Source organism: Megascapheus bottae, chromosome 3, assembly GCF_031878675.1.
Source record: "Megascapheus bottae isolate mThoBot1 chromosome 3, mThoBot2.hap1, whole genome shotgun sequence".
NCBI lineage: Eukaryota > Metazoa > Chordata > Mammalia > Rodentia > Geomyidae > Megascapheus > Megascapheus bottae.
Window position 1 is genome coordinate 13,124,077 of NC_143511.1, and position 13,907 is coordinate 13,137,983.

The following is a 13,907-nucleotide window of genomic DNA, read 5'->3' on the forward strand; positions in this document are numbered from 1 at the left end:
GTTCTTGTCTTTGCAATTGCTGGACATATGAGAGAACATGAATAAAGGGAAGAACACTTATATCTTCTTTTTGGAGCCTGTCAAGGAAAAGGAGGAAGTATTTCCTTTTCTTCATTGAGAATACAGTCTGAGGAAGATTTCTCCAGATTTCCATCTCCAGCTTTCCATGAAAGATGTTGTTGAGGTGTGTAAGAATGGATCTGTCCTGGCTAACTGCACTTTCCTTTGAATGTACCTATAACCGACAGTAGGTCTCCTTCCTCTTCTCATTCACAGTACTGAAAGCTCCTATGGGAATATGTTCAACCATGCAAAAGGCAGCATTTGGCAGCTGTTGAAGGCTCACCCCTCCAATTAACCACTCAAACAGAAATGGTGCTGTGGCTTAAAGTGGTAGAGTGCTAGCCTTGAGCACCAAAAGCTCAGGGACAGTGTCCATGCCCTGGTTTCGAGCCTGTTATCCTAGCTACATAGGACGCTGACATCTGAGGATCATAGCTGGAGCCCGCTCAAGCAGGAATGTTCTTGAGACTCTAACCTTCAATTAATCAACAAAGTTAGAAGTGGGATTGTGACTCAGGTATACAGAGCTAGCATTTGAGCAACAAACCTCAGTGGCAGTGCCCAGGCCCTGAGTTCAAGCCCCAGGACCAGAATAAAAACAGCATAAAAACACAAATTAAGCAGCATTTGATTTTACCCAGTGTTAAGGAGATAAAATGTTGTTCAAAATTGTCACGGAATCTTTTAGCAAATGCAGACAGAAATAAATAATTGTTTCATGAACTAGATGCTTCTGGTGCCTGACCTATCCCTTAGAAATAAAAAGAATTCCTAGGACATTATCAGAATTCCTTTTCCACATTTCCAAGTACCTGCCTTACTTGTTAAAAATAAGGGAAGCAAATGTTTAGTACATGTTAATAAATACTGCAGCAAAGAGAAAGGGGTCTACAGCTTTTGTCAACATCATCAACAGAACCAGAATGTAGATCTGCCCTGTACAGGACATAACACAACACCTGTTGCAGCGTATGACACAGTACCTGCCTTCCAGGAGCTTATTTTACCTAACCACCAGCATGATATTTGAGATAGGATCTTGTCCGGGGCCGTGGGACTCGGCCCGACTGCGGGTCGGTCGGTCCGGGGGAGCTGAGGTCTGCTCTGGGCGAGCGCGACCCTAGGCGCCGGGCTGGGCTGGGATGTCACGGCACCGTGAGGCGCCAGTATTTAAGAGATTATGGCATCTGAAATCCACAATGTTAAAAAATGAAATTTTTGTAATATTGAGGATCCTTCTATTGATCTTCCTAGAAAAAAAAGAGCTCCAGTTTCACTAATAAGAACATGAAGGAGGTTAAGAAATCTCCAAAACAGTTGGCTGCTTACATAAATAGAACAGTGGGACAAACTGTGAAAAGCTCAGATAAACTTCGTAAGGTGATCTATCACAGAAAGAAAGTTTTTCATCCCTTCCCAAATCCTTGCTACAGAAAAAGACAGTCCCCTAAAAGTGGGGGCTGTGACATGGCAAATAAAGAAAATGAACTGGCTTGTGGAAGCCACCTGCCTGAAAAGTTACACCATGATAGTCGAACATACTTGGTTAACTCCAGTGAAGCTGTTTCTTCACAAACAGAAAACCCATCATCAAAATTAAGTGGGTTTTTTTCAGAGGTTTCTCAGGATCATGAAACAATGGTTCAAGTTTTATTCAGCAGGAATTTGAGGTTGAATGTAGCTTTAACATTCTGGAGAAAGAGGAGTATAGGTGAACTTGTAGCATATTTGGTGAGGATAGAAGATCTTGGAGTTGTGGTAGATTGCCTTCCTGTGCTTACCAATAGTTTGCAGGAAGAAAAGGAGTATGTCTCACTTGGCTGTTGTGTAGACTTGTTGCCTCTAGTAAAGTCATTACTTAAAAGCAAATGTGAAGAGTATGTAATAGTTGGCCTAAACTGGCTTCAAGCAGTAATAAAAAGGTGGTGGTCGGAACTATCATCCAAAACAGAAGTTATAAATGATGGAAATATTAAGATTTTAAAACAACAATTAAGTGGATTGTGGGAAAAGGAAAACCATCTTACTTTGGTTTCAGGATATACTGGTAATATAGGTAAGGATGTAGATGCTTATTTATTACAGTTGCATTGAGAGATTTCATCTACTGAGGTGTATCTGGTTATTCTGAACATGGTTGGACTATATGATTTCCCCAAACAGATCTTTTCTGGGAACTGGGAACTGTGGGAATCAAAACCATTTTTCTTTAAAAAGCCACATAATGAAACCACTAATGAAAATCTTAGCAATCTACTTCACATTGAAGTGGGAAAATATCCAAAAGGAGCAGCTCCAACTTTAGTGAGGTGAAAGTGCACTGTGAAGATTGTTCACCTGCTGCTTTGGGATGCTTGGTTATTTGGTAATATTGTTTAAGAACTACTGGTCTTACTGCAATCCTACAAAGGAATATCCTCTATACTCTATGAGAAGATAAGACAGGACTTACTGTTAGAATTACAAAGACCAATCATTAATTTTTGTGTTTTATAAGAAACACTTTAATGGATGCAGCTATTTTCTTATGTTGAAAAGACTTTGAAAGTTTGAAACATCATAGTAATCAATATTAAATTTTTGTCCATGCTGATACTATGTATACAAAATGCCTTAATTATTAATAAGCCAATGTGATATGATATCAATATCTTTTTAAAAAATTAAAACCAAAGCCATATAATGAATGACTGTTATCCTTAATATACTATGTTGTCTCTCATCTCCTTTGCTGTCCCTTGGTTATCTCATATTGGTATAGTATCTCACTTTGTTATCTGATATATTGAACTTATTTGTATTTGGATATTTGAAATTTGATAGGGAAGGGGGGAAAACCAAGATGGGTGGGGGGTGGGGGGGGGAGGGAAACGGGTACCAAGACATGTAAAAGGGTATCAATGTAGGTGAATTAATGCACCTTCTATCTGGCAAATATCATGTAACCCTTTTACTAATTACAATAAAAAAATAAAGAAAAAAATAAATAAAACATAAAAAAATTAAAACCAATCATGCTTCTGGCATGGTGAAAATCATGGAATTAAATCAGGGTTTACATTTATGGAGAGTGTTCTGTGAAACATATTCCACGTAATTTTTAAACTTGAGAGTGTATTTTAGTATTTCTAATTTTTTTCCCAGAATTTTCCTATCATGTATGTATTTATCTATATAAAGAAAAAGGTGAACGTGTATATCTATGAATGTTTAACTGGAGTGTCCAGAGCTCACTAATTTATATTCGCTTTTTTGTACATACATGTCTAATATTTTTCATTTATGTATCCTTTAAACTGCTTCTATTTGAGTAAATTCACTAAATATTTCTATTATTTGCTTTTTTAGTTCTGATTTTTATATGAATTCTAATTTCTTTTCACTACATTTTTCAGTACAATGATTTAGAATTGTTTACAGTTCTAATAACTGACCTGGTGTTTTAAATTCCAACTTAACATTACTACCTCCTCTAATGGTTAGTATGGAATCCCAGTAAACTATGTGGTCATTTCTTTTAGATACCAATGTTAATTGGTTAATTATAGAGTGTTAGAACTTGGAATTGTCCATATCTTCTATTTTTTCTTTCTTTTCTTTCTTTCTTTTTTTTTGTTGATGTGGGCTTGATTGGAGTTTGATGCCTCAACTGGTGGTTCTTATCATCTTACCTTTTTTCATGCTGGCCCTAGGGCCTTGAACTCAGGGCCCTGAGTGCTATCTCTGAACTTTTTTGCTAAAGGCTAGGGCTATCACTTGAGCCACAGCTTCATTTCTGGCTTTTCTGGTGGTTAATTATAAATAAGTGTCTCAAAGATTGCCCTGCCTGAGCCGGCTTTGAACCATGATCCTCAGATCTCAGCCTCTTGAGTAGCTAGAATTACAAGTGTGAATCATTGGCACCCAGCTATCACCTTAATAGGCCTGACAGCCATCTGGGCAAAGACACAAATTTCAAAGTTTCTAAAAACTGTATATCTACCTTTTAACATTTACCTAGTTAGAGACTACTGACAGGAATCCTCAGCATCTTGCTATAAACATGTTAAAATATTATCTTACACTGAGCTGGCTTATATTGGTTATGGAAGAAACTTCACTGTTACTCTTCACACACGTGTTCATACCCTATTGGATCAGTTTTATCCCCTGTCTCACAAGAGCTGTTTGTATATCTCTGTTTCATATTGTGTCCTCAGTGAGCATCAATTACATCAGCTGGTATTATATCTTCAGATGTGGTGAATTCCAGATTATTGTATTTCTTGATTTGAGTGATGAATTACTTGAGACATCTTTCAGGGTGTGAGAATTTGAATTGTAAACCTGTATCATCTCTGAAAACTTAAGGTGATGAAATATAGCTTTTCTTTGTTTTGAAAAAAAAAGTCATTCAGAACAAATAAAGCTAGGTAAAATATAAAAGTTAAGAAGCCAAACACTGGTGGCTCACATTGTAATCCTAGCTAAAGGAGAAAGTGAGAGCTGTAAGATCACACTTGAAGCCAGTCAAGATCTATCTCTAACACAACCAGTAAAATGTTGGGGTTCAGGTATGTCTCTACTGGTAGGAGGATAGCCCAGAAATCAAGCCAAACTAAAGCATAAAATATTGAATTCATGCTCTAATACCTATACATGCTAGTCATTAGAGAAGATACAAAACACACAGCTTATATATAGGTAAAATTAAATAATAGACTTTAGTCTTGAGAGAAAATATTTGCAGCATATACAAAAGACAAAAGACTTGTTTTCAGAACATGGAAAGATTTCTTCCAATGTAAGGAGGACATTTCTGAAAGGTACAAGAAACATTTTTGAAAGAAGATATACAAGTGACCAGGAAGCGTATAAAAAGTAGAAATCATTAATAATCAGAAAATACAAATAAATACATAATGAGATCACTACTCATCAGAATAAACAAAAATAAATCGATGTATAGAGTATTAGAATGAATATTGCAGTCTAATACACTGATAATAGGGATATAAAATTACACAACAGTTCTTGAAAATTATTTGGAAAAATACTGAAGTTTTACCTGGGTGCTGGGGGTCACATCTGTAGTCTTAGGTGCTCAAGAGGCTGAGATCTTGGAATTTTAGTTGGAAGCCAGTCTAGTCAGGAAAGTCCATGAACCTCTTACCTTCAATCCAGAACTAGGGCTCAGCCCAAGGTGACAGAGTGCTAACCTTGGCCAGAAAGTTCAGAGACAGCACACAGGCACTGAGCTCAAGCCCTATAAGCAACAAAAAAAATTTAAATGGAAATTTATGTATGTAGGATACAACCCAACATTCTAAGTACACATTTACCCAAGATTTTAAAAAATGTCCACAGACACCTGCTCATCTATGTTCATCTCTGCACTATTAACAATAGCCAGGCGATGGAAACAATCCAGATGCCCTACTGCAGATGAATGGATACAGAAAATGTGGTATATATACACAATGGAATTCTACATAGCCAACAGACAAGATAAAATAATGGCATTCGCAGGGAAGTGGATGAATCTAGAGCAAATCATGGTGAGTGAGACAAGTCAAGACCTAAGAAGCAAAAGGTGCATGGTATCCTTAATATGTGGCTATTAAATCCAAAGAGTACAAGAGCAAGGACTCAATAACTGCATACCCAAAGCTATGGACATGGTAATGGAAATACAAACATAACTATATAGACATAAAAACCTATGACTCTATAGACATAATATTTTATTTCATAAATTGATATGTTCCTATGACATATAAACCCTTAGCCTAATTGTGATTAAGTTCTAAATACTAAGTCCCAGTGATTGTAAATAGACATTCCCTCCTTGAACACTTGTATGTTAAACTTGTCATTTAAAATATGATGTAAAAATCAACGTTAATAAATTCTTTAAAAAATGTCCACAGAAAACTAATGCAAGATATTCATTGCAGTATTTTAACAGCCAAGAATTTGAAATAATCCAAGAAGTCTATCACTAGATGAATGAAAACACAAAATGTAGTATGGCTCTACTATGGAATACTACTCAGCAACGAAAAGGAATGAATGACTAAGAAATGTAACAACAAGGATAATTTCAAAACAATCATTTCAGTGAAAAAAAAGCTAGATACAAAAGAGTACATACTATTATGATTCCATGTATATGCAATGCTAATTAATAAACAGAAAAAAGAGCCTTCTGAGGTCCAGGTGGATGGAGAAATAGGCTGCAAAGAACACAAAGTTGTTTTGGAGGTGCTAGAAATATTCTATATCTTGACTACGATGGTAGTTTCATAAGTACAGCTGTCAGGATTCATCAAACTGTATCCTTTGCAAAGGTGTATTTTTGTTTTGTGAACTACATTTCAATACATGATAGCAAAAATATTGTTAAAGGAACATCACTATATTAGTTAGAATTTTAAATATACACAGAATAGGTGTTTTATGGGGGACACATTCATAATTTATTTAAATGAGTATGGTTTTATAAAGAAAATTACAATTAATTAGCAGGTTTTTCTACCTACTGTTAATTAGCTTGGCTTCTATTAAATCATTGTGATTATCCAATTTGTTATAGTACTTCCAAAGCATTCATTATCTATGTTTGAATTGCAATCATTGAAGAAAGTCCTTCTGGCATTTATAATGATAATGAAGTCAGTGAAACATTGAAGCTATGGACAAACCCTCGCTTTGTTTTCAAAGCAGACTGCTGAGGAAATGAAAACTGTGTTACAAAGAAATGTAAAATCTCAATTCATAAAATGCATTTTGGGACCAGACCTCATTGGGAAGGTTTTAGTAGACACGATCAAAAATTAGCTTTCCCGGGGCCGAGAGTTTGTCTTAGTGGTAGAATGCTTGCCTAGCATGCACAAAGACCTGGGTTCAATTCCTCGGTACCACATACATAGAAAAAAAAGCCACAAGTGGTTCTGAGGCTCAAGTGGTAGAGCTCTAGCCTTGAGAAAGTCCAAGGACAGTGCTCAGGCCCTGAGCTCAAGCCCACAACTGGCAAAAAAATTAGCTTTCCACAACGCATTTGTAATAGTCCTTCCCTCCCCCAAATAAAATACTTAGGAATTAACTTAGCCAAAGATTTGAAAACTTTAAAAATCTTTAAAAAAAGAATTTGAAGCCGCTTTAAGGAAATGGAAAAATCTTCCATGCTCCTGGAAGAATTAAGACCATAAAAATGGCAATACTGACCAAAGCTATTTACAAATTCAAAGCAATATCCATCAAAATCAAAACAACCTTCTTCAGAGAAATATGCAAAGTAATGCAAAAACTGATATGGAATAATAAAAGACTCCCAAGTAGCAAAAACAGTCCTTAGCACGAAGAACAGCATTGGAGGAATATCAATACCAAATTTCACACTCTCCTACAAAGCCATAGCAATATAAAAACAGCCTGATATTGGCAAAAGATTGGGCCTGAGGGATAGTGGTTCAGAATAGAAGACCTCAAAATAAACTCACAGACCTATAGCCACCTAATACTTGACAAAGGAACCCAAAAAAATGTAAAGTGGAAGAAAGACCACCTACCTCTTCTTCAAATGGTGCTAGCAAAATTGGCTATGTGCATGCAGAAAACTAAATCCATATATATATATATATATATATGCATATATATATATATATCACCCTGCAGCAAAATCAATTCCAAATGGACCAATGATATCAAGGTAAAGTCAGATACCATGAAACTATTACAGGAAATGGTAGGCAATGCACTAGGTCTTGAAATTATTACAGGAAAGGGTAGGAGAAACACTAGGCATAGGTTAAAACTTCCAAAGTGAAAATCCAGGAATCACAACAAAGCAAAGAAAAACTGATAGATGGAACGGCATCAAATTGACTGAGTTCTGCACAGCAAAGGACATAGCTAGCAAGATACATAGAAAGGCTACAGGAGACTTTTTACCAGATATACATCTAAAATATACTAAAGAGCTCAAAAACTGAAACCCCCAAATTAAACCCTCAAAGAAACAACAACCCAATTGATAAATAGGCTAAAGACTTAAAGAGAGATGTCTCAGAAGTAGTAGGAATGATTAATAGACACATGAAGAAACGTTCAACATCTCTGGCCATAAAAACAAAAACAAAAACAACACCAAAAACCTGGTGGGCTGGGAGCCTGGCCTAGTGGTAGAGTGCTTGCCTAGCATACATAAAGACCCATGTTTGATTCCTTGGTACCACATTCAAAGAAAAAACCAGAGATGTGCTCAAGTGGTAGAGCCTTAAGAAAGCCCAAGGACGGTATTCGGGCCCTGAGTTCAAGCCCCAGGACCAGAAAAAGAAAACCCTCCAAATCAAAACACTGAGATTCTACCTCACCCCAGTTAGAATAGCCATTATCAAGAAAACTAACAGTAATAAATCCCGGTGGAGATGTTGCCAAAAGGAAACCCTACCATACTTGTAAACTTGTTCAACCACTCAGAAAGCAGTATTGAGGATCCTCAAATGACTAAACACAGAGCTTCTCTATGACACAGTTATTCTACTCCTAGGCATTTATCCAACAGAACTCAAACAAGGCCACACTACATCTACCAGCATAATCATATTCGCTGCAGCATTGTTTACTGTAGTCAAGATATAGAATCAACCCAGAGGCCCATTAGTGGGCAAATGAATCAAGAAAATGTGTGTGTGTGTGTGTGTGTGTGTGTGTATTTGTATATATATGTAACGTGTCCACTTGTCAATGCCAGCTGTTACTTATATGTATATATGTATGTGCATGTATACATGCACACAATTCTCCTTATCCATCAGAATGATACTGCATCATTCATAAAAAATGGAAAGACTGAAAAATATTATATTAAGCAAAGTAAGCCAGACCCAAAGAAACATAGGTGGTGCGGTTTCACTCATTCACAATAACTAGAATGTGGCTATAAATCTACTCTGGATAATAAAATTTAAAAAAATACACTAGGACATGATAAATTATACAGGTCTCTAAGCATTCATGCAGAATGAGACCCAAGGAGGATATTCTTAGGAGAGGTTCACAAAGGCACAATAGCTATGTGTATGAATCTGATCATATAATATTTATCAAATGAATTCCAGGAAATAGAAACACGAGCTTTTTTCCCCCTTGGTTGCTGTTTTTCTTTTCTTTTCCTTTTGTGTTGTTCGTTCATTATCTGTCTTTGGAAGGATAAAGGAAGGGATACAAACACGGTGGGACAAAGAGTAAAATGATAAATGAAGCTATGCTACTCACTGGACACTATGTTGAAAATGAACTGCACAATTTGCAGGTGGGATGGGAGGTAAAAACCGAGAGAGAGAGCAAAGGAAGGGGTAACATTGTCCAAAAGGAAATGTACTACTTATCTGTCATATTTAACAGTATCCTCTCTGTATATCACCTCTACAATACCAATAAATTCAGCTTTCTATCCAGGTGCTGGTGGCTCACACCTGCAACCCTACCCACTCAAGAGGCTGAGATCTGAGGATCACAGTTCAAAGTCAGCCCGTAAGAAAGTTCATTTGACTGATTTCTCATTAACCACCAAAGATTCAGAAATGGAGCTGTAAGGCTCAAGTGGTAGAGCACTAGCCTTGAGCAAAGATGCTCAGGAATAACACCAGAGCCCTCTGAGTTTAAGCCATAAAAACAGCACAAAATAAAATAAAATAAAATAAAATAAAAATAACTGGTTGCGAGAGGGCTTATTTTAGCTTACTTTATTTAACGTTAATTTTATTTGTATATACTTAAGCTTGAATTCAGGGCCTCTCATTTCTTCCATTCAAAATAGTGTTCATTCTAGCTGGGCACTGGTGGTGAATGCCTGTAATTAGAACTACTCAGATCTGAGGTTTACAGTTCAAAGGCAGCTGGAGCAGGAAAGTCAGTGAAATGCTTCAAGTAACCAGCAAAAAAATCTTAAGCTGAGCTGCAGCTTAAGTGGTAGAATGTCAGTCAAACAAAAATACCGAAGACACAAACCCCAGGCCCTAAGTTCAAGCTCCAGTACCTCCCCTCACTACACACTAGTGCTCCTTCACCAAAAGGCAAAACCTCACCTTTTCCAGCATGACTTCCCCACCTCGGTTACTGAGTACCCTGCTTTTCATGTATAGACCAGAGCACTAGAGCCCAACTAAAGGCTTCCCTTCTACCAGCAGAAGATACTCCCTTCATCTGCAGGATGGAACAGAGACAGAGCCTCCCAAAATTCAGAGAAGTAAATAACCTAAAGGTTATGGCTATGGCTTTGTTGCCCCCCCCCCAGCATACTAGTACCACAGAGGCGCAGCTAATATCTCATTATTCAAGCAATCCCATAGCAGCAAGTAAATTTGTGAGGGGAACAGAAGAGCCAATAAATAAGCAGCAGCAATGCACTAATTCACATGATGATGTAAAAGACATCTGTATATACAGCATACAAACCCTCAGCCTAATTTTAATTATATTCTAAAATCTAAGTGCCAGTGATTGTTTATAGAGATTCCCTTCTTGAATATTTGTTTGTTAAATATGTCATTTGAAATATGATGTAAAAATCAATATTAATAAATCCTTGAATAAAAAAGACATGTATAAAAATGACACAATGTAAGAGCAAACATAACACCAGATAGACATTTTCTTCCCAGCTGTAATCCACACATTTCAAACACTGCTTTGTCTGCTGCTCATAGGAACTTACAATTCTGTAGAAGTGAAATCACACTTAGGCAGCCAGTGCAAGCACCTGGTGCAAAAGTAGGGAAATATGCAAATCTGTGTTTCTTAGGCAATAGCAGACACTGTAAGAAGTATTTCTTTCGTATACCTAGGATGTGCCAATTTTGTACAGTGGACACATGACAAGAGAAAAAAAGGATTACTCGTGGGGCCGGGAGTTTGGCCCAGTGGTAGCGTGCTTGCCTAGCATGCACGAAGACCCGGGTTCCATTCCTCAGTACCACATATATAGAAAAAAAGCCGAAAATGGTGCTGAGGCTCAAGTGGTAGAGCTCTAGCTTTGAGAAAGTCCAAGGAAAGTGCTCAGGCCCTGAGCTCAAGCCCAGGACTGGCAAAAAGAAAAGGATTACTCGTGCAATAATATTCACCTATTATGATCAATACTTCCATAAGAGTAATGAGTGAGTTTCATGAACAGATATCATTAAAAATAAGGAAGCAGAGTGAAAGTAAAAAGCTAGACAGGTGTCTTTCAGGAATCAGAAAGGCTTGAGAAGCAAAGGTTGGGCCCTATAATCCAGCAATTCCACTCCTTGGCATTTATCCAGTAGATCATAAATGAGGTTTCAACAAATCCACCAGTACAGCCATGTTCAGTGCAACAATATTCACCAAAGCCAAGCTATGGGATTAGCCCAATTGTCTCTCAATGGATGAATGGACTAAGAAAATGTGGTGTACACACACAATGGATTTTTACTTACCCATTAGAAAAACTTATATCATTCATAAGGGAATGGAAAGACTTGGAAGAAATGATATTAATTAAAGAAAGCCAGACCCAGAGAAACAAAAGTTGTATAGTTTTCTTCATTGGTGGTAAATAGAAGATACCTATAAATCAGTATGTAAACATGTTGGTGGTATGCACGTGCTTACAAATGAACTGAGTTCATGGAGCATAATCTTTAGTGATAGTCACAAGACAGTATGTTGGAAATGAACTTTATTTTTTTATTGTAATTAGTAAAAGGGTTACATGATATTTGCCAGATAGAAGGTGCATTAATTCACATACATTGATACCCTTTCACATGTCTTGGTACCCATTTCCCTCCCCCCCCCACACCTCCCACCCATCTTGGTTTTCCCCCCTTCCCTATCAAATTTCAAATATCCAAATACAAATAAATTCAATATATCAGATAACAAAGTGAGATACTATACCAATATGAGATAACCAAGGGACAGCAAAGGAGATGAGAGACAACATAGTACATTAAGGACAACAATCATTCATTATATGGCTTTTGTTTCAATATCCTGGAGATCCTTTCAATTAGCTTCACATTATATGGTCTTATGTATCAAGATTTTGCTCTATTGCAGATCTCTGCTAGTAGAGCCCAAGGTTTCTACTGATTGGAAATGAACTTTATAACTTGGGAAGGGGGTACGAAGGGAAAATGTGAGAAAAAAAAAACAAGGGACGGGATAACAGTGTTCAACAAGGAATGTACTCAACTACCTTACAAATGTAACTATAACCCCTGATAATTAAATAAATAAATATTAAAAGAAAACTAATAAGTAAGAGTCCAACAAAATCAGCACTGGAAAATGAGTACATGGAAGAGGGGAGTGTGGCCCAGAGGAGAGACATAGATAAATTAAGGAGGGAGGAGAAGAATGTAGTCAAAAATTCACTGTATCAGCCGGGAATGTGGTTTAGTGAGAGAGTACTTGCTTAGCATGCATGAGGCACTGGATTCAATTCTTTGGTACCACATAAAATTAATCAAATAAAAGGAAAAAAATAACCATTACATTTTTTTAAAAGAAAAAGAATTAATTGTATATACCACAAAATTAAGAAGAGTAGGCCAAAGGGAGAGTTGAAGAAGGGTGAGAATGTTGAAGGGGTGACACTGATCAAGATGCACTTTATTCATAAACTTCTTTGTTAAATGGCATCCACTTTGTACAACTACTTAAAGATAATGAAAAATAATTTAATGAGAGAAGGAAAAAAGAGCAAGCCTGAATAGTCCTGTATGTTGTTTTCGTAAATAAAGTAACTTATTTTTTAAGAGTGCAAGCCAGGTGCCAGTGGCTCAGGTCTACAATACTACTCAGGAGACTGAGATATGAAGTCGCCTTTCAATACCAGCCCCTGAAGGAAAGTCTGTGAGACTTTTATCTCCAGTCAACCACCAAAACTACCATTCTTATCTCCAATTACCACTGCAGCTATGGCTCAAGTGGTAGAGCACCAGCCTTGAGTGAAAAAAGCTAAGGGATAGCAAATGAAATAGGGAAAGATCATGCATTGTTGCAATAAGTCATATGCAATGCAGTTACACACAGCATATGTACCACCAGAAAGCAGAGCTCTCTTTTCTTTCATCTCCCTTATCCCAGTTCATCTATAAATCAGAGTCCACATGAAACGCAATAAGACAGAAAAACAGCCGAAGATATTTAAGCCCATTTGGAGCAGGCAATGGGATATCTGAAAGGCATAAAATTGATGCTATTCAGAGTTTTCTCTTTTGGGTACTGACCACTTGTATTGCTAGTGGCTGGCAGAAAGGAGCCTCCTCCACATTGTGGTTCTCTGATTCTGACTGACCGTGGAGAGGCCACTGCCATGTCTGCTGGCTTTGGGAGGGACTCGAATTTGTCAAAGGAGTGCTGTCATTGGCTTTCTTGTCACTTGAACGGATTACTCCAGTTTGGATTGGGCTAAAATCTACTTTGCAGATGAGACATTTTTGAGGGCTACTCACACCCCCTTATTTTAGACATCCTATAGGACAGGTCTCTTCTGGGAGCCACTAGGCCTCCTTCTCTCTAAAGCTGTACTCCTCACTTCAGCCTAGTCTCTGTGGTTTTTAGGGTAACTGGAAAGGAATAATCACACTTTCCTATCTTATTGTTGCTTACACAATGACCTCATGCAGTCCGGAGATCAGGCAGATGTGATAAATTCATAACCTCACTTCAATTCAGGAATACACCTAAGAAGCTCACATTTGGTCAGGACCCTGTATACTGTTGCTATGTTTAGCAACAATACAATTGTGTCTTTTCCAGACCCTGACCCTACATCTCATTCAGAGACACAATTCCACCATAACAAGTAATCTGAGAAACAATTCCAAAGC

The 13,907-nt window shown here is 37.3% G+C and overlaps 1 long non-coding RNA gene and 1 pseudogene across 3 annotated transcripts in view; one reads left to right on the forward strand and one right to left on the reverse strand.

Moving 5' to 3' along the window:
• The window catches only part of LOC150064965 (uncharacterized), a 66,510-nt gene that overhangs the window by 22,285 nt on the left and 30,318 nt on the right, over positions 1 to 13,907 (reverse strand). For all 3 annotated transcript variants that reach the window (XR_016534866.1, XR_016534868.1, XR_016534867.1), the window contains one exon: positions 5,111 to 5,308. This is a non-coding gene — a long non-coding RNA (uncharacterized LOC150064965). The remainder of the gene's footprint in view (positions 1 to 5,110; positions 5,309 to 13,907) is intronic.
• Positions 1,244 to 2,306, forward strand: LOC150064967 (KATNB1-like protein 1 pseudogene; annotated as a pseudogene).